At 40.0% G+C, this 22,844-nt stretch overlaps 1 protein-coding gene across 3 annotated transcripts in view; it reads right to left on the reverse strand.

The window, feature by feature from the left end:
• The window catches only part of nrg4 (neuregulin 4), an 87,010-nt gene that overhangs the window by 30,757 nt on the left and 33,409 nt on the right, over positions 1 to 22,844 (reverse strand). For all 3 annotated transcript variants that reach the window (XM_062963016.1, XM_062963018.1, XM_062963015.1), the window contains one exon: positions 3,880 to 3,976. The gene's annotated coding sequence lies outside the window, so the exon portion shown is untranslated. The remainder of the gene's footprint in view (positions 1 to 3,879; positions 3,977 to 22,844) is intronic.

Raw genomic sequence — 22,844 nt, forward strand, 5'->3', positions numbered from 1 at the left:
CACATATTGAACTACTTTTTCTGTCCAATTTGCTGTACAGTAGAGTCTCACTTATCCAACATTCTGGAATATCCAAGCCATTTTTGTAGTCAAAGTTTTCAATATATCGTGATATTTTGGTACTAAATTCATAAATACAGTAATTACTACATAGCATTACTGCGTATTGAACTACTTTTTCTGTCAAATTTGTTGTATAACATGATGTTTTGGTGCTTCATTTGTAAAATCATAACCTAATTTGATGTTTAATAGGCTTTTCCTTAACCCCTCCTTATTATCCAAGATATTTGCTTATCCAAGCTTCTGCCGGCCCGTTTAGCTTGGATAAGTGAGACTCTACCTTTATTTGGAGAGGAAACATAAGACAGGGTTGTTGTGAGTTTTCCAGACTGTAAGGCCATGTTCCAGAAGCATTCTCTCCTGATGTTTCGCCCACATCCTCAGAGGTTGTGAGGTCTATGTCGAAGGCTTTCATGGCCGGGATCACAGGGTTGTTGTATGTTTTCCGGGCTCTATGGCCATGTTCCAGAAGTATTTTCTCCTGACGTTTCGCCCACATCTATAGCAGAAGTTAACATCAAATAGTCTTGCAGCCAGGCTTTGAAGTGTGTTATTTTCTAAAGCTTGTGAATATACAATATTTCTGGTTGTTCCTTTTTTTTGTCTGTTGGAGGCAAGTATGAATGCTGCAATTAGCCAGAATGGTGTGCATGTAATGGCATTTCAGCTTCAAAGCCTGGCTGCTTCCTCCCTGGGGGAAAATTTGTTGGGAGGTGTTAGCTAGCCGTGATTGTTTCATGTCTGGAATTCCCCTGTTTTCAGAGTGTTGTTCAGAGTGAACCTTGCCTGTCCCCTGAGCGCTATTATGGCTGAGGGGGTTGCTATGACACGAAAGGGGTGGGGCCTAAAGGGGGCGTGGCCTACCCTTCTGACTGGCAGCCAAGGGGGAGAACGGTTCTTCCCCGTCTTCTGTAATTTGGACTTTATTTTTCTAAGTTTTTTAATTGAAAGACATAGATTGTATGACTATGTCGTTTGTGGCCAAATTTGGCCTAAAGGGGGCGAGGCTTACCCTTCTGACTGGTGGCTAGGGGGAGAATGGCTCTTCGTCGTCCTATAAAATTTGGACTTTATTTTTCTAGGGTTTTTTATTGAAAGACATAGATGGGATGACTATGTCATTTGTGGCCAAATTTGGCCTTAAGGGGGCAGGACCTACCCTTCTGACTGGTGGCTAGGGGGAGAACGGCTCTTCCCAGTCCTCTGTAATTTGGACTTTATTTTTCTAGGTTTTTTGATTGAAAGACAGATTGTATGACTATGTCATTTGTGGCCAAATCTGACCTAAAGGGGGCAGGGCCTACCCTTCTGACTGGTGGCTAGGGGGAGAACGGCTCTTCCTCGTCCTCTAAAATTCGGACTTTATTTTTCTAGGTTTTTTGATTGAAAGACATAGATGGGATGACTATGTCTTTTGTGGCCAAATTTGGTGTGATCTGGCTCAGTGGTTTTGTTGTTTACCCCATGGGAAAAACACACATTACATTTTTATATATATAGATATATTTTAACGCTGTGGGAGAACGGGAGGCACAGATGGCAAGCCGTTCAGCGCCACGCTGTTCGACAGCCTTCTGTGTTTCTAAAAACACTCCTCTCTAAATATTGCATCTCGGGATAAAATAACCTACATCAGTTTCTTCTTCCTTCTTTGTGCTGCTTCCAGGCCTCATGTTGAGGATGGTTTGAACTTTGCTCGGCGAAAGGAAAAATACAGAATAGCGGCATGGTCTGCACACACTTTTGGCATAAATACCCAACTCAAGCTTAGTGGAAATCTTTCCCAAATATGTCACGTTGCTGCTCAAATGTATTATTTACCTCTTACAACAGAAACTGTTTCTTTGTCAGAGTTTGTTTGTGAAATAACGCTGAACAGAACCGCAGACAGGTACCGTTGCTTGTCAGGGGCATTCCCAGATTTCCTCGCTCGTGTAAGTTTGTGTGCAAGGTGAAGGTGGACAAAAGCCTGCAATATTGCAGCAAAAAAAAAATGCAGTTTTCCTGCTTTATGGGCCAATTTTGGTTCTTCAATGGACATGTGTTTGGGTGGTATTTCCATAGTCCCCAAGTTCTATGTGTTTCGAAGGTTTTCGTGGCCAGAATCACTGGATCGCTGTGAATTTTCTAGACTGTATGGCCATGTTCCAGAAGCATTCTCTCCTGACTTTTCGCCCACATCTATGGCAGGCATCCTTATAGGTTGTGAGGTCTGTTGGAATCTAGGCAAGTGAGGTTTATATTTCTGTTGAATAATATCCAGATTGGGAGAAAGAACTCTCGTCTGTTGGAAACAAGTGTGAATGTCGCAATTGGCCACCTTGATTAGCATTGAATAGCCTTGCAGCTTCAGAGCCTGGCTGCATCCTGCTTGCCTCAAACAGACAAGAGTTCTCACTCCCACCCTGGACATTATTCCACAGGTATAGAAGAGGTGTTAGCTGGCCCTGATTGTGCCCTGTCTAGAATTCCCCTGTTTTCAGAGTGTTGTTCTTTGTTTATTCTGGTTTTAGAGTTTTTTAAATACAGTAGAGTCTCACTTATCCAAGCTTCTGGATTATCCAAGACATTTTTTGTAGTCAATGTTTTCAACATATCGTGATATTTTGGTGCTAAATTCGTAAATACAGTAATTACAACATAACATTACTGCGTATTGAACTACTTTTTCTGTCAAATTTGTTGTATTGTTTTGGTGCTTAATTTGTAAAATCATAACCTAATTTGATGTTTAATAGGCTTTTCCTTAATCCCTCCTTATTATCCAAGATATTCGCTTATCCAAGCTTCTGCTGGCCCGTTTAGCTTGGATAAGTGAGACTCTACTGTACTAGTAGCCAGTTCATTTGTTCATTTTCAGGACAACAAATAAAGATCAACACTCTGAAAACAGGGGAATTCCAGGCACGAAACAATCGGGGCCAGCTAACACCTCATTGATTTTAAAGTTTTTTTTAAAAAAGAAAGTGCTGGTAGACAGATTTTGTTCATTTTCATGATCTCCTTTCTGTTGAAATTATCCACACGCTTGTGGATTTCAATGACTGACACCTCACAACAATGGATTCTCCCAGGCACGAATTAGCCAGGCTTTGAAGCTGCAAGGCCATTCAGTGCTAATCACGGTGATTAATTACAACATTCACACTTGCCTCCAACAGACAAGAGTTATTTCTCCCACCCAGGACCTTCCACAGATATATAAACCCTCCTTGCTTCGTTTCCAACAGACCTCACAAACTCTGAGGATGCCTTCCATAGATGTGGGTGAAACGTCAGGAGAGAATGCTTCTCAAAAATGGCAATTCAGTCCGGAAAACCCACAGAAACCCAGTGATTCCGGCCATGGAAACCTTCAACAACACATAGCTAAACACTGTGTTTTTTGCCTGGCTGAGTGAATATATTAAATTGTGTTGTCGAAGGCTTTCATGGCTGGGATCACAGGGTTGTTGTATGTCTTTCGGGCTGTGTGGCCATGTTCCAGAAGCATTCTCTCCTGACGTTTCGCCCACGTCTATGGCAGGCATCCTCAGAGGTCCTCACAACCTCTGAGGATGCCTGCCATAGATGTGGGCGAAACGTCAGGAGAGAATGCTTCTGGAACATGGCCACACAAGCCCGAAAGACATACAACAACCCAATATATTAAATTATTTATTTATTTATTTATTTATTATTTTTAAAGGCTTATTATTAAAAGATTTATTCACAGGCAGTATTTTGAACCCAAGCTCTTCAAGCACCTTCCAGAATTCTAGATACAATCAGTATGTTGCATTTAAAAAAAAACAAAACAAAACCGAGGTCTCTTACCTGTCCTTCAAGCGGCTTTCATTGGAGATGCGCAGCCATGGTAACTGCTCATACAAACTAGATCTCTCAGTTTTGCATCACAAACAGGCACGCTAAACTGATGCAAAAGAGAAAAAAAAAATAAAATAATAAAAAAATGGATACGTCACCGAAACCTCTCTCTCGCAGCAACGGATTGTGTCGGAGAAACATTTTGTTATGCTGTGTAGGAAATAATCTTTCTATCTGAGAAATGACAGGATGAGTCACTTTTGTTTGCAAAATGATATCGCTTTACTGGGAACCTTGTCATAAAAATGCCACGACACATCCACCGGCAGCCGAGGCCGTCGTCAGGAGTTTTTTCTGACGGGACTCCGTGGCATCTCCTCCAAATAAAGGCCTCTCAGACCCAACAAATTAAATTATCCAAAGTCTGATAGGTTGGGCAGGAAACCAGTAGTAAAAGTATTGTTCACGGTACAGTCATGTTTGCACTTGCTTTGCTCTAAGATTTTTAAATCAGAAGCAAATTGAGAACATACTGCAAGTTGCTTCTGGTGTGAGAGAATTGGCTATCTACAAAGACCATCCTGTGAGAGACTTCTCACATGTCCCCGCATGGGAAGCTGGGGCTGACAGACGGGAGCTCACCCTGTCTCCGTATTGTTCACGGTACAGTCATGTTTGCACTTGCTTTGCTCTAAGATTTTTAAATCAGAATCAAATTGAGAACATACTGCAAGTTGCTTCTGGTGTGAGAGAATTGGCTATCTACAAAGACCATCCTGTGGGAGGCTTCTCTCATGTCCCCGCTTGGGAAGCTGGGGCTGACAGACAGGAGCTCACCCTGTCTCCGTCTTGTTCACGGTACAGTCATGTTTGCACTTGCTTTGGTCTAAGATTTTTAAATCAGAAGCAAATTGAGAACATACTGCAAGTTGCTTCTGGTGTGAGAGAATTGGCCATCTACAAAGACCATCCTGTGAGAGACTTCTCACATGTCCCCGCATGGGAAGCTGGGGCTGACAGACGGGAGCTCACCCTGTCTCCGTATTGTTCACGGTACAGTCATGTTTGCACTTGCTTTGCTCTAAGATTTTTAAATCAGAAGCAAATTGAGAACATACTGCAAGTTGCTTCTGGTGTGAGAGAATTGGCCATCTACAAAGACCATCCTGTGTGAGACTTCTCACATGTCCCCGCCTGGGAAGCTGGAGCTGACAGACGGGAGCTCACCCTGTCTCCGTATTGTTCACGGTACAGTCATGTTTGCATTTGCTTTGCTCTAAGAATTTTAAATCAGAATCAAATTGTAAACATACTGCAAGTTGCTTCTGGTGTGAGAGAATTGGCCATCTACAAAGACCATCCTGTGTGAGACTTCTCACATGTCCCCGCCTGGGAAGCTGGGGCTGACAGAAGGGAGCTCACCCTGTCTCCGTATTGTTCACGGTACAATCATGTTTGCACTTGCTTTGCTCTAAGATTTTTAAATCAGAAGCAAATTGAGAACATACTGCAAGTTGCTTCTGGTGTGAGAGAATTGGCTATCTACAAAGACCATCCTGTGTGAGACTTCTCACATGTCCCCGCATGGGAAGCTGGGGCTGACAGACGGGAGCTCACCCTGTCTCGCAGATTCGAACCAAAGATCTTCAATTCAGCCAACACAAGCATTTAACCCATTGCACCACCATGACTCTTTTTAAGACTTGCCCAGTATCACTCAGTGGGCTTCCATAGCCAAACTGGGATTTGAACCATCATCTCCCAGTGTCCCATTCTCAAACCATACTCCACCGTAATGTCTTTCATCCAGCTTTTAATAACTTATAAATGTAGCTATAGCAGGCATGGGACAACTTCGTCCCTCCCTCCAGCTATTTTGGACTCTGACTCCCATAATTCCTAATAGCCAGTCACGAAGCAAGTTCAACTAACAGGATAATTGTATTTCATCACATAATAGTCGCATCGAATTTTTTTGGGTGACAAGATAGTTATTTTTGTGTTTTTCGCATAAGAGTCGCAGAGCCATTTGGTACTGATCCCCCCTTCCTTCCTTCCTTCAAATTTAAAGTTAGATTTGAAGGTGTTTCGGACTCCAACTCCCACCCTTCCTAACAGCCAGCTATGAAGCAAGTGACAGTTAATTGTATTTCATCACATAATAGTCGCATCAATTTTTTTGGGTGACAAGATAGTTATTTTTGTGTTCCTTGCATAAGAGTCGCAGAGCCATTTCGTACTAATCCCCCTTTCTTCGAATTTAAAGTTAGATTTGAAGGTGTTTCGGACTCCAACTTCCACCCTTCCCAACAGCCAGCCATGAAGCAAGTGAAAGATTAATTGTATTTCATCGTATAATAGTCGCATCACATTTTTTTGGGTGACAAAATAGGTATTTTTTGTGTTCCTCGCATAAGAGTCGCAGAGCCATTTGGTACTGATCCCTCCTTCCTTCCTTCAAATTTAAAGTTAGATTTGAAGGTGTTTTGGACTTGTATTTCATCACATAATAGTCGCATCAATTTTTTGGTGGTGACAAGATAGGTATTTTTGTGTTCTTCGCATAAGAGTCGCAGAGCCATTTGGTACTAATCCCCCTTCCTTCCTTCCTTCAAATTTAAAGTTAGATTTGAAGGTATTTTGGACTTGTATTTCATCACATAACAGTCGCATCAATTTTTTGGTGGTGACAAGATAGGTATTTTTGTGTTCTTCGCATAAGAGTCGCAGAGTCATTTTGTACTAATCCCCCTTCCTTCCTTCCTTCAAATTTAAAGTTAGATTTGAAGGTGTTTTGGACTTGTATTTCATCACATAATAGTCGCATCAGATTTTTTGGGGGTGACAAGGTAGGTATTTTCAGTTAGGAACTCCCACCCTTCCTAACAGCCAGCCATGAAGCAAGTGACAGGTTAATTGTATTTCATCACATAATAGTCGCATCAAATTTTTTTGGGTGACAAGAGAGGTATTTTTATGTTCCTCGCATAAGAGTCGCAGAGCCATTTGATACTAATCTCCCTTTCTTCAAATTTAAAGTTAGATTTGAAGATGTTTTGGACTCCAACTCCCACTCTTCCTAACATCCAGCCATGAAGCAAGTGACAGGTTAATTGTATTTCATCACATAATAGTCGCACCAATTTTTTTGGATGACAAGATAGGTATTTTTTGTGTTAGGAAGGGGATGTGTGGATCTCTCGCACCCCTGAGCTGTGCTTTTCCTCTCGTTGCATCATGCTGAAAAGCAGTTTCGGAGAGTCCGAAGCAAATGCAATCGGTCTTGCGCTGAGAAAATGCTCGGCAAGAAGAACTAGTAGGGAGAAGGTGACGATGGGGGTGGGAGAGACTAACAAGGTAAACAACACTTCTTCCCCTTAGGAAGTGTTCTCGTTTTACAAAGCACTTCCACTTGTTTCTTCACTCCAAGCTTGAAGCAGCAAAAATTCTCCCCTTCGAGGTGTTTGCAGTTCGGCTCGGCCGATTAACACGTGCCTCGTGGACAAAAGGGCTGAAGGCAAGGTTGGACTCTAGCTGAACCTACTCCCAGTTATGTTCATATTCAGCAAATATCTGGCTCCTGGGTCTTTTCTATATCGTTTTATATTCTTTTTATATAGTAAAGGTTTTCCCCTGACGTTAAGTCCAGTTGTTTCCGACTCTGGGGGTTGGTGCTCATCTCCATTTCAAAGACAAAGAGCCGGTGTTGTCCATAGACACCTCCAAGGTTATGTGGCCGGCATGATTGCATGGAGTGTCATTACTTTCTCACTGATGCGGTACCTATTGATCTACTCACATTGGCATGTTTTCGAACTGCTAGGTTGGCATAAGCTGAGGCTAACAGCAGGAGCTCCCCACACTCCCCATATTTGAACCACCGACCTCTTGGTCAGCAAGTTCAGCAGCTCAGCGGTTTAACCTGCTGCACCATTGAGGGCTCCGACATTTATATACAGACGTATATATATAGTCTTGCTTATCCAATCTTCGCTTATCCAAAGTTCTGTATTATCCAACGCAGTCTGCCTTTTAGTAGTTAGTGTTTTTGTAGTCAATGTTTTCAATACATTGCAATGTTTTGGTGCTAAATTCATAAATACAGTAATTACTACATAACGTTACCTTGTATTGAACTGCTTTTTCTGTCAAACTGTTTTAAAACATGATGTTTTGGTGCTTAGTTTGTAAAATCATAACGTAATTTGATGCTTAATAGGCTCCTTATTATCCAACATTTTCGCCTATCCAATATTATGCTGACCCGTTTATGTTGGATAAGTGAGACTCTACTGTGTGTGTGTGTGTGTATACATACATACATACATACACACACAGTATATATATACAATAGAGTCTCACTTATCCAAGGTTCTGGATTATCCAACGCATTTTTGTAGTCAATGTTTTCAATATATCGCGATATTTTGGTGCTAAATTCGTAAATACAGTAATTACTACATAGCATTACTGCGTATTGAACTACTTTTTCTGTCAAATTTGTTGTATAACATGATGTTTTGGTGCTTCATTTGTAAAATCATAACGTAATTTGTTGTTTAATAGGCTTTTCCTTAATCCCTCCTTATTATCCAACATATTTGCTTATCCAACATTCTGCTGGCCCGTTTATGTTGGATAAGTGAGACTCTACTGTATATATATTCACACATCAATTTAATGGGTCAACTTTCTCTATATAATGGATATAGTGTTTAAAAGTAACACAATGCAATAACCAGCTTTGCTTCTTTCATAGATAGATAGATAGATAGATAGATAGATAGATAGATAGATAGATATCGTATATACTCGAATATAAGCCGATCTGAATATAAGCCGAGACACCTAATTTTACCACAAGAAAACTGGGAAAACATTGAATCCAGTATAAGCTGAGGGTGGTAAATTTCAGAAATGAAAATAGATACCAATAAAATTGCATTAATCGAGGCATCGGTAGGTTAAATGTTCTGGAATATTTACATAAAGCTCATATTTAAGATAAGACTGTCCAACTCTGATCAAATCATTATTCTCATCTCCTTCAATGTAAATGCGCTTGTGTATCCTTTTAATAATAATAGAGCAAAATAATACATGTAATAACAATAATAAATACAGGAAAATAATACATGTAATAATAGAGTAGAATAATAAACTTAATAATAATAAGATCAGAGTGAAATAATAAATGTATTACAGTAATAATATTAATAGGGTAAAATAAATGTAGTAGTAGCAACAATAATAGAGAAAAATAATAAATGTACCATATATTCTGGAGTATAAGCTGACCCAAATATAAGCCAACCAGGACCCTCACCCGAGTATAAGCCGAGGGGGGCTTTTTTAGTCCTAAAAAAAGGGCTGAAAAACTAGGCTTATACTCGAGTATATACATATATATTTTTTCACACATCAATTTAATGGGCCAACTCTATATAATATATATAGATATATTAGATATATCTAATAGATATAGTGTATATATAATAGATATAGTGTTTAAAAGTAACACAATGCAATAACCAGCTTTTCTTCTTTCATACATCTATATATATATAAAAGAGTGATGGCATCACGGCGACCCACAAAACAACAAAACTACAGGCCCCCCAACCTCGAAATTTGACGACACAACCCATCATCCACGCCTCTAGGTTGATACAACAAAAAGAAAAGAAAAATAAAGTCCTAATTAGAGAGAGAGGAATAATTGCTGCCAGTTAGAAGGCTAAGCTCCTCCAACTTGGTCTCCTAGCAACCCAATAAAAAATAATAAAAAACACTAAAAAATGAATACAATAAAATACTATAATAACAGAAAATAACTAAAAATAATACAAGAAAATAATAAAATATAATAAATAAAAATATAACTTACAATAAAATTAATTTAAAAAATGCAAATAAAGTCAAATAAAAATTACACAACAATTTTTAACCAATACCACCACCACTTTGCCACAGCAACGCGTGGCCGAGCACAGCTAGTAGATATATAGATAGATAATTATCGAATTGTGTAGGTTTTTCTCTGGCTGATGATCTCCAGTTTGTATAGAAGCCCTTTCTACTCTTGGCTTAAGAAACGATAGCGATCCGTTGACATGAGAAAAAATGTTCTACGTGTAAGTAGGTGACTCTCTGAAGAGGGAAACCTCTGCTCTCGCTCTCGTAAAACCTGACCGCAATCAGCGAAAGGGATCTCTCTCTTTGTCACACGACACCTGCCCACGGGCACCAAAGAGGCCGCGGGGACAGTTTTCTGTGTCTTTTTCTGTGTAGCTACGGTTGCCAAAGTAGCGTCCAAGGAAAACAAACTTTGAAAACATGAACTCGCTGAATTTATGACTCCGGTCGACACGTGCTTGGTGTCCACGTTGAAAGAGCAGGCCAACGCAAAGAGGGATCATCTGCCGGGAGTGAATTTGGTTCGGCAGCAATATGGTTTTCGTAGGCATGGAACAAAGCACTTTCTCTCTCGGATAAGACTTCCTGAGCGCAAGAAAAGACCTGATTTTGCAAAGGTATCTTGCCAGTTAGGACATCATCAGACGGAGCTAGTGAAAATGGGGGAAAGTCGGGGAAATTATCTTAGAATCATAGGATCCTAGAGTTGGAAGAGACCTTGTGGATCATCCAGTCCAACCCAATTCTGACAAGAAGCAGGAAAATCACATGCAAAGCACTCTCGACAGATGGCCATCCTGTTTAAAAGCCTTCAAAGGAGACTCCACCACACTCCAGGACAGAGAGTTCCACTGCTGAACAACTCTTACAATGAAGTTCTTCCTAATGTTCACGTGGAATCTCCTTTCCTGTAGTTTGAAGCCATTGTTCCATTGCGTCCTAATTTCCAGGGCAGCAGAAAACAAGCTTGCTCCCTCCTCCCAATAATAATAATAATAATAAATAAAAATTCTCAAAAGCAAGCTCAATGGAGGCAACACCATCAAGGCCATAAACACCTGGGCCATACCTGTCATAAGATATACTGCTGGCATCATAAACTGGACACAGATGGAACTGGACTATTTGGACAGAAAAACAAGAAAACTCAGGACCATTCATCATTCCCTGCACCCTCGCAGTGATGTTGACCGGCTATATCTGCCTAGAAGATCAGGAGGCAGAGGACTCTTACAATTAAAACAAGCCGTCAAAGAAGAAGAACATGCCCTGGCAGAATATGTCAAGCAAAGTGAAGAACCTGCTTTGATTGAAGTCAAAAATCAGAAACTCCTCAAAGCACAGCAGACAAAAAAAAATCAGTACAAGAAACCCGCACTACAAACTAGAGCTGACAGCTGGCACAACAAAACATTGCATGGAAAGTTCCTTGACAGAATTGAAGGAAAAGCTGATAAGGAGAAGACCTGGCTCTGGCTCACGAATGGGACCCTGAAGAAGAAGACAGAAGGCCTGATCCTTGCAGCCCAGGAGCAAGACATCAGGACAAAGGCAATTCAGGCCAAGATTGAAAAATCAGCTGATGACCCAAAATGCAGACTATGCAAGGAAGCTGACGAAACCATTGATCATATCCTCAGCTGCTGTAAGAAAATTGCACAGACAGACTACAAACAGAGGCACAACTGTGTGGCCCAAATGATCCATTGGAACTTATGCCTCAAGTACCACCTCCCAGCAGCAAAGAACTGGTGGGACCACTAACCAGCAAAAGTCGTGGAAAATGAACACGCAAAGATACTGTGGGACTTCCGAATCCAGACTGACAAAGTTCTGGAACACAACACACCAGACATCACAGTTGTGGAAAAGAACAAGGTTTGGATCATTGATGTCGCCATCCCAGGTGACAGTCGCATTGACGAAAAACAACAGGAAAAACTCAGCCGCTATCAGGACCTCAAGATTGAACTGCAAAGACTCTGGCAGAAATCAGTGCAGGTGGTCCCGGTGGTGATCGGCACATCAAAAGATCTCAGCCGGCATTTGGAAACAATAGACATTGACAAAATTACGATCTGCCATCTGCAAAAGGCCACCCTACTGGGATCTGCATGCATCATCTGAAAATACATCACACAGTCCTAGACACTTGGGAAGTGTTCGACTTGTGGTTTTGTGAAACGAAATCCAGCATGTCTATCTTGTTTGCTGTGTCATACAATAATAATAATAATAATAATAATAATAATAATAATAATAATAATAATAATAATAATAATATAACTTTATTTATACCCCGCCACCATCTCCACACAGGGACTCAGGACGGCTCACGTGACTTCCGTTCACATCTTGATCCATGACCCTCTCATGTCTCCTCTCAGCCTTCTCTTCTGCAGGGTCATCATGCCCAGGTCTTTAAGCCACTCCTCGTAGGGCTTGTTCTCCAGGCCCTTAATCATTTGAGTCGCCCTGCTCTGGACATATTCCAGCTTGTCCTCATTTGTTTTAATTGTTATATCAATATATTGATGTCCGTGACCTGCCTCCTGACTGTACATATCTATATTCCGTTAGAGCTAGACCAAAAATACCGGCAACTCCTTAAAAGCCTGACACATTTGTTATGAACTAAAACAGGTAGATCTGAATTTTCTGCTGGAAGCAGATCCATTACAGGCAGCTTTCAGTGCTTTTGTGGCTCTTCAGTTTCAACTTTAGAGAGTGGACTGTGTTTTAGTTTAAGGAGAACAGGAGGAAACAGGCCTTTGAGTGCTTTCGAACTGTGCTTAAAGCCTCTCCTTCAGCTGCTTTGTGTTCTATGAGTGACAATGGCGTATTGGGTCAATTTGACCCACATTACAGCCCGAATGTGTGAAAAGTGCTCTTTGTGAATCCTTTTCGAGGAATACTCAGCTGATTAATTCTTCTGCAATTGTAGCTCTTGTTGAAATACTAACTATTCCTGTCGCCCTTTTGCTCTGGTTTCGCATAAATCTTAATTAATGCTGCCATGTCTCGTGTAATCCATCTCCACCTGCATTTTTCGAATACTTTATCAATATCTAATGACTTGATTTTTAAAAACACATTTAAAATAACAGTATCACAAACATCAAGTGGGCTTTTGACTATTTTATGCCAAACATGAATATTTATTTGCGCAGGTTGCAATATTTTACAATTTTGTATGCTATCTTTAAGTCACATACTCTGAAGAGCGCATCTGCACTGTAGAATTAATGCAGTTTGACCACACTTTCCATGGTTCAATGCTGGGGTTTGTAGTTTGGTTTAACACACACTTTCCATGGTTCTTTGGAACAGAAGACAAAAGACAACTCCCAGTTAAAGTGGCATCAAACAGATTTCTTCTACAGTGTAGATAGACCCTAATACACAACAACAACAACAACAACAACATAATAATGCAGTTAAAGTGGCATCAAACAGATTTCTTCTACAGTGTAGATAGACCCTAATACACAACAACAACAACAACAACAACAACATAATAATGCAGTTAAAGTGGCATCAAACAGATTTCTTCTACAGTGTAGATAGACCCTAATACACAACAACAACAACAACAACAACAACAACAACATAATAATAATGCAGTTAAAGTGGCATCAAACAGATTTCTTCTACAGTGTAGATAGACCCTAATACACAACAACAACAACAACAACATAATAATGCAGTTAAAGTGGCATCAAACAGATTTCTTCTACAGTGTTAGACCCTAATACACAACAACAACAACAACAACATAATAATAATAATGCAGTTAAAGTGGCATCAAACAGATTTCTTCTACAGTGTAGATAGACCCTAATACACAACAACAACAACAACAACATAATAATGCAGTTAAAGTGGCATCAAACAGATTTCTTCTACAGTGTAGATAGACCCTAATACACAACAACAACAACAACAACAACAACAACAACATAATAATAATAATAATAATAATAATAATAATAATAATAATAATAATACAGTTAAAGTGGCATCAAACAGATTTCTTCTAGAGTGTAGATAGACCCTAATACACAACAACAACAACAACAACAACAACATAATAATAATAATACAGTTAAAGTGGCATCAAACAGATTTCTTCTAGAGTGTAGATAGACCCTAATACACAACAACAACAACAACAACAACAACAACAACAACATAATAATAATAATAATAATAAAAATACAGTTAAAGTGGCATCAAACAGATTTCTTCTACAGTGTAGATAGACCCTAATACACAACAACAACAACAACAACATAATAATGCAGTTAAAGTGGCATCAAACAGATTTCTTCTACAGTGTAGATAGACCCTAATACACAACAACAACAACAACAACAACAACAACAACAACAACAACATAATAATAATAATAATAATAATAATAATAATAATAATAATAATAATACAGTTAAAGTGGCATCAAACAGATTTCTTCTAGAGTGTAGATAGACCCTAATACACAACAACAACAACAACAACAACAACAACATAATAATAATACAGTTAAAGTGGCATCAAACAGATTTCTTCTAGAGTGTAGATAGACCCTAATACACAACAACAACAACAACAACAACAACAACAACAACAACAACAACATAATAATAATAATAATAATAATAATAATAATAATAATACAGTTAAAGTGGCATCAAACAGATTTCTTCTACAGTGTAGATAGACCCTAATACACAACAACAACAACAACAACATAATAATAGTTAAAGTGGCATCAAACAGATTTCTTCTACAGTGTAGATAGACCCTAATACACAACAACAACAACAACAACAACAACATAATAATAATAGTTAAAGTGGCATCAAACAGATTTCTTCTACAGTGTAGATAGACCCTAATACACAACAACAACAACAACAACAACATAATAATAATAATAATGCCTCTCCTTGCAGCTCAAGATCAGGCTTTGGCAAATTCCAAAATAATCTCAAAGTTATGATAGTCTTCCGCACATTTGTAAACTTTCTATCTGATATTGGTTTTGTGAGCTCCTTAGAGAACTTGCCTTATAGTGTAGTCATACACATTTGGAAAATAAATACCTAGAATTATTAAAAATTCTGGCATCTGAACCTTGCCCTAATTGGCACTTCTCAATATGCTTCAGCAATAGTTCCATGTATAATGCATTACTGTCACCCAGCCAAGGAGTAAACGGAACATGGACCACTATGGCCAGAACATCACTTCCCAGAAATGGATGCAGTTGTCAGATCAATCAAAGCTGAAAATTCCTCTTTTCTCTTTGCCACAACTACCTGGACCACTCGTGATAAAACGAAGCGTGTCCACTCAGTGAAACTGTTCTTGGTGAGTGCGGAGTGGAATTGAAACCGGAGAACGTGTCTCCCAAGACTTGTCGATCCACAATTGTGCTCTCTTGCCAAGATCCAGCTTCGGTTTATTGGCTCTCACCCAGTTCATTACCAAATCCTCTTACTGTCAAAATAGAATTCATGGAATTGTCTAGTAGGGTGCCAAACAAACAGACAAGTGTTTTTCACTTATCAGAAGCGCAGGGAACCTTTGGATTATTATCAGACACATCCTGCTGCCAGCTTCCCTCTTCAGAGAAGCCCTTGTCTGAATTGAATGCAAAACATCTCTCCTCCAATGCAGTGAGGCTTTTCAACGGTGGGCACATTGTAGAGAGCAGGTCACTTCTGAAGGCAGGAGACCTAAGTTGAACATAGAAGTTGGCCCTAGAAATCTCTTGACCCTCTATTATGACTAGATGAAGTAGACCATAGAATTGGACTCTAGAAGTCTCTAGGCCCTCCAGCATGAGTAGATAATGCTGACCATAGAAATTGACTCTCTAGGCCCTCCAGCATGACTAGATGTTGACCATATAATTGGACTTTTGTTTGTTGGCCATAGAAGTCAACTCTACAAAGCCTTTCAGCATGACTAGATGAAGTTGACCATAGAAATGGACTCTCTAGGCCCTCCAACATGACTAGACCACAGAATTGGACTTGTCTGTTTGCTGACCATAGAGGTCAGCCCTAGAAGTCTCTAGATTGACCATAGAAGTTGGTTCTAGAAATAGCTAGACTCTCCAACATGACTCAATGAAATGGACCATAAAAGTTGACTCTAGAAATCTCTAGGCCCTCCAGCATGACTAGATGAAGTTGACCATAGAAGTTGGCTCTAGAAGTCTCTAGGCTCTCCAGCATGACTAGAGGAAGTTGGCCATAGAAATGGACTCTCTAAGTCTTCCAGCATGACTAGATGTTGACCATAGAATTGGACTTGTTCGTTAGTTGGCCATAGAAGTCAACTCTACAAATCCTTCCAGTGTGACTAGATGAAGCTGACCATAGAAGTTGGCTATAGAAGTCTCTTGACGCTCCAGCATGATTATATGTTGACTATAGAATTGGGCTTGTCTGTTTGCTGACCATAGAAGTCAGCCCTTGAAGTCACTAGGCCCTCCAGCATGACTAGATTGACCATAGAAGTTGGCTCTAGAAATTGTAGATAAATGAAGTAGACCATAGAGGTTAGTTCTAGAAGTCCCTAGGCTCTCCAGCATAACTAGATGAAGTTGACAATAGAAGTTGGCTCTAGAAATCTCTAGGCTCTCCAGCATGAGTAGATGAAGTTGACCATAGGAGGTGACTCTAGAAATTTCTAGATCATCCTACATGACTAGATGAGGTTGACTATAGAGGTTGGTTCTAGAAGTCCCTAGGCTCTCCAGCATGACTAGATGAAGTTGACAATAGAAGTTGGCTCTAGAAATCTCTAGGCTCTCCAGCATGAGTAGATGAAGTTGACCATAGAAGGTGACTCTAGAAATTTCTAGATCATCCTACATGACTAGATGAGGTTGACTATAGAGGTTGGTTCTAGAAGTCCCTAGGCTCTCCAGCATGACTAGATGAAGTTGACAATAGAAGTTGGCTCTAGAAATCTCTAGGCTCTCCAGCATGAGTAGATGAAGTTGACCATAGAAGGTGACTCTAGAAATTTCTAGATCATCCTACATGACTAGATGAAGTTGACCATAGAGGTTGGTTCTAGAAGTCCCTAGGCTCTCCAGCATGACTAGGTGAAGTTGACCATAGAAGTTAATCTGTGAAGTACCAGTTTCTGTTTTGACCTCTTTGCTCGTTGGCAGTAAGCCCTGGTGAATTACATCTTACTTTTGAGTAAACGTACATAAGATCACAGTATTATATTCCAACCCTATGCATGTTTAGATGGATGGAAGCTCCTCTTAGTTCATTGAGACTTACTGTCAAGTACGGGCACATAGGTTTGCAGTCCTAATTTAACATGAAGATTTGATTACTGTCGCAGAGCCAGATAGGAGAGAAACAGATTCATGTGGCGTTTGTCTGCCAGGAAGCATGAAATTGAACAGAATCGTGATGAAACGGCTAATTGTGTTTTAGCATAACAAAAATACTCTTGGATGCAGAGCCATGCTCTGGGCAGGAGGAATACTAAATACCAAGAAACATATTATCCTTTCCTGCATGAAACTAAGCAAATAATTAATATTGGGCACTACTGAGCCGCAATTGACGCATTTGATGGACCCTTCAGTCCTCGCGACAGACCCAATTCCCTCCTGAAAACCAGCTGCGTTCAGTAGGGATGCATGAATGAAATTTAGAACAGCTGTTCTATTATTTCTGAATGCTTGATTTCACACTGGATTTCTGAAAATTAGCTGACAGATGCATACAATTTCATGTACAGTACCCTGGGAACTCCCTAAAAATATCCCGGTAGCGTTCAGTATAGAAGCCAGTATAGTGGTATAATGGTTTGAGACAAGGAAACCAGGGTTTGGATTCCCACTGAACCATGTGCAAGTCACACTCTCTCAGCCTTGGAGTGTTTTTTTCCAATATAGTTTTTATTTATTTCTTAAGAAAAAGAATACATCGAAAGTAGGGGAACAAAATAGATAGTGAAGAATAGCAGCAAAGAAGAGTAAGTGAAGAAGAGACAGAGAGAGAAAAATAAAAAACGAGAGAAAAACAAGATTTGTGCTTTGACTTCCCATCCATGCTTTGAAGACTTTCCTTTCGTCTTCTCCGACATTTTCTTTCATTTATTCTAACCTCCATCATTTTGTTTTTATATGCAAGACAGATCTATCATGAAGTTCATTCTTCTTTCTCTCAAGAAATTTACGACATTTGTCCAATCTGTTTTATTCTTCTCTTATCTTTTGTGTCAATATATCCATACTAGCTGTGCCCGGCCACGCATTGCTGTGGCTAGGACTTTATTTTTCTTTTTTTGTTGTTGTATGAATGTAGAGGCGTGGATGAGCGGTTGTGCTGTCAATTTTTGAGGTTGTGGGGTGTTTAGTTTAGTTGTTTTGTCCGGTGCCGTGATTCCATTACCCTTTTATATATATAGACTAGCTGTGCCCAGCCACGCGTTGCTGTGGCTAGGACTTTATTTTTCTTTTCTTTTTGTATGAACGTAGAGGCGTGGATGAGAGGTTGTGCTGTCAATTTTTGAGGTTGTGGGGTGTTTAGTTTAGTTGTTTTGTCCGGTGCCGTGATTCCATTACCCTTTTTTATATATAGACTAGCTGTGCCCGGCCACGCGTTGCTGTGGCTAGGACTTTATTTTTCTTTTCTTTTTGTATGAACGTAGAGGCGTGGATGAGAGGTTGTACTGTCAATTTTTGAGGATGTGGGGTGTTTAGTTTAGTTGTTTTGTCCAGTGCCGTGATTCCACTACCCTTTTATATATATAGATGTATAATGTCTAATATTTTAATCAGCCAATCTTCAACATTTGGAGCTTCTTCCTTTTTCCATACTCTTGCTAGAGTCAATCTTGCTCTGCTGCGCTAATGTGGAATAATAATCTACCTTTGTTTTTATTTAATGTTGTAGTTGTGAATCCTAATAACTACATTTCTGGTTTTAATTTAAATTTGGTTCCTATCATTTTTTGCGTCATTTGTGTGCTGTCTTCCGAAATTCTTTGATTTTTGGGCAGTCCCACCATTGGTGGAGAAAGGTTCCTGTTTTTCCCCACTATTCCAGCATGTTTTTGAGTTTTTTAAATTGAATTTTGCTAGCCTTTCCGGGTATAATACCAGCGGTATTGCATCTTATCCCAATATTTTCTAATATCAGTTACCGCCGTGTATTTTATTTTTTTTACTCCAAATCTCTTCCCAAAGATTGGAGTGTTATGTGGTTTCAGTGACTGCAAGGATCGCAGGTTTGGACCCCAGCATGTTACGGTCCCAAAGGTCTAAATGGGACACAGATACGAATGAAGGCAATGAGCAGAGACTTTTTTTTCCTTCGCCAAAGAGGATGTCAGTAGGGAGAGTGCTCCGAAAATTGACATACTCATAATTACGATTGTACGGGTTTATTGATAGCACTTTGATAGCTATTCAAAGCAAAGCAACTTTTATAAGGTGCACTTTACCCAGTCTATTATTAAAACCTCATTGGTTTTAATGTCATGTTTTATTAAGTCTGTTTTTTTATTTCATAGGTTATGTTTAAATTTTATAATTGTGTAGGTTTTTGTCTATTGATGTATTTTATATTGTTATTGTTTTTATCCGGGCTCGGCCCATGTAAGCTGCCCCAAGTCCCCTTCGGGGGAGATGGAGGCGGGGTATAAATAAATTTATTATTATTATTAAAGACATTCTGGCTTCTGATTGGTCCAGAATCGTTCCAGTTACGATCCGCTCCCTGATAGGCCCTTGGTTCTGTCCGTCACCATCGCCGATTGGCTTTGGTCATGGCGGGAAATGTAATAAACTTCCATTGGCATAGTTGAAGACTTGTTTCTGATTATTGATTCGCCCAAGAAAAGGGTGCCAAAGAGTTAGAGCAAACTCTACTCCCAGAAATCTAAAGGATTGAGCCATGGCGGTTAAAGTGGTGTCAAATTTTATTTATTTATTTATTTATTTACATTATTTATATTCCGCCCTTCTTTCTCACCCCGAAGGGGACTCAGGGCGGATTACAATGAACACATATATGGCAAACATTCGATGCCAACAGACAAACAACATTCAGTTTTAGACAGACACAGAGGCATTTTTAACATCTTTCCAGCTTCACGATTCCGGCCACAGGGGGAGCTGTTGCTTCACCGTCCATTGGTGGTTGTTCTTCCTCATTCTTTTCCTCATGAGCAGTCTTATGGTGTTGTAGATTAGTTAAATTAGCCTCCCGCATAAAGCGTACCTAAATTTTCCCTACTTGACAGATGCAACTGTCTTTCGGGGCTGCTAGGTCAACAGCAAGCCGTGGCTATTTATTTATTTATTTATTTTAATGGTCGGAGGCTTAATCCGACCCCGGCTTCGAACTCATGACCTCTCGGTCAGTAGTGATTTATAGCAGCTGGTTACTAGCCAGCTGCGCCACATGCTTGATACAGTGTAGATGCACCACAATGTCTCTGTTTAAATGCTCTATTCAGAAGTGGGTTAGCAATTTAGAGCAGAAACTGAAATCAGCAGAGTCATAAACTAATTATTAAAATCTTAAGTTCTATTAAGTTCAGTGGGTATATATACAGCAAGCAAGATTAACGCAACCAAGTCCAACAATAAGTTGCGAGATCTCAGTTACAACCAAGTGTCTGCTCTGATTCACTTCTTGCCTATTAATTTATGTTATGGATAAATGATTTAATATTCTCAAAACGAAACAGCATGAGTGACGAACCCAGTTAGATGATATATTTTCCCCCCATGATGACGTGACTGTGCCCTGAGTGATTTGGTTCTACTTAGCCGGGGAGCTTATCCTGTCCAAATGGGTATTCTTTACTCCCGCGGTGTAATCTTTCCCAGACATCCACCGGGCAATCTGCTGAATCAACGTAATCTCTAATCTGGATCATACAATCTTGCAGCTGCTCTCTCGCTAGTTACATAATCTTTCTCTCTCTGTGTGTATGTTATATATGTGGACAAACAGATTAAATTTGGTCATTCAAGAATGTTCTGTATTTTGTCTGGAAGTGGAGGTTGAACCAGGATGATGGGAGTTGTAGTCCACACACATCCAGAGAGCACTCTGAACCCAACTGATGATGGATCTGGACCAAACTTGGTACACATATCCATCAGGACCAGCTTTACATACTGGCAAAATTTGAGGTGGATTAACCCAGGATGATGGGAGATGTAGTCCACGCACATCTGAAGAGCACTGTGAAGCCTACCAATGTTGAACCTGGACCAAATTTGGTGCACAGACCCATCATGGCCAACTTTACATACTGGCAAGATTTGAGGTGGGTTAACCCAGGATGATGGGAGTTGTAGTCCACTCACATCCAGAGAGCATTGTGAAGCCTACTGACATTGGATCTGGACCAAATTTGATGCACAGACCCATCATGAGCAGCTTTACATACTAGCAAAATTTGAGGTGAATTAACCCAGGATTATGGGAGTTGTAGTCCACACACATCCAGAGAGCACTCTGAAGCCTACCAACGTTGAACCTGGGCCAAATTTGGTGCACAGACCCATCATGACCAGCTTTACATACTGGCAAGATTTGAGGTGAATTAACCCAGGATGATGGGAGTTGTAGTCCACGCACATCCAGAGAGAACTCTGAACCCAACTGACGATGGATCTGGACCAAACTTGGTACACATATCCATCAGGACCAGCTTTACATACTGGCAAAATTTGAGGATTAACCCAGGATGATGGGAATTGTTGTCCACCCACATCCAAAGAGAACTGTGAAGCCTACTGACATTAGATCTGAATCAAACTTGGTACACATACCCATCACGACCAAATTGGAATACTGAAAGGTGGTGATGGTGAGCAATTACAGAGGATGATGGGAGTTGTAGTCCACCCACATCTGAAGAGTGCTGTGAACCCTACCAATGTTGGACCTGGACCAAATTTGATGCACAGACCCATCATGACCAGCTTTACATACTGGCAAAATTTAAGGTGAATTAACCCAGGATGCTGGGAATTGCAGTCCACACACATCCAGAGAGCACTCTGAAGCCTACCAAAGTTGAACCTGGGCCAAATTTAGTGCACAGACCCATCATGACCAATTTTACATACTGGCAAGATTTTAGGTGAATTAACCAAGGATGATGGGAGGTGTAGTCCACGCACATCCAGAGAGCACTCTGAACCCAACTGACAATGGATCTGAACCAAACTTTGTACACATACCCATCACAACCAAATTGGAATACTAGAAGGTGGTGATGGTGATTACAATTACAGAGGATGATGGGAGTTGTAGTCCACTCACATCTGAAGAGCACTGTGAAGACTACTGACATTGGATCTGGACCAAATTTGGTGCACAGACCCATAATGTCCAACTTTACATACTGGCAAGATTTGAGGTGAATTAACCAAGGATGATGGGAGTTGTAGTCCACACACATCCAGAGAGCACTGTGAAGCCTACTGACATTGGATCTGTACCAAATTTGGTGCACAGACCCGTCATGGCCAACTTTACATACTGGCAAGATTTGAGGTGGATTAACCCAGGAGGATGGGAGTTGTAGTCCACACACATCCAGTGACAGGCTGTTAGGAATTGTGGGAGTTGAAGTCCAAAACACCTGGAGGGGTGGCTGGTATATATATATATATAGTGTGTGTATATATATTTCTGTGTGTGTTTACAGAAAAATTATTAGATCTAATTATTTTACTACCATATCTATGTGTGTGCATATATATATGTTTACAGTAAAATTATTTTAATTGAAATTAATATGTACTTTCTGTATGTATATATGTGTATGTGTGTGTATATACAGTAGAGTCTCACTTATCCAACATAAACGGGCCGGCAGAATGTTGGATAAGCAAATATGTTGGATAATAAGGAGGGATTAAGAAAAAGCCTATTAAACATCAAATTAGGTTATGATTTTACAAATTAAGCACCAAAACATCATATTATACAACAAATTTGACAGAAAAAGTAGTTCAGTATGAAATAATGCTACGTAGTAATTAC

Source organism: Anolis carolinensis, unplaced genomic scaffold (assembly GCF_035594765.1).
Source record: "Anolis carolinensis isolate JA03-04 unplaced genomic scaffold, rAnoCar3.1.pri scaffold_11, whole genome shotgun sequence".
NCBI classification, from domain to species: domain Eukaryota; kingdom Metazoa; phylum Chordata; class Lepidosauria; order Squamata; family Dactyloidae; genus Anolis; species Anolis carolinensis.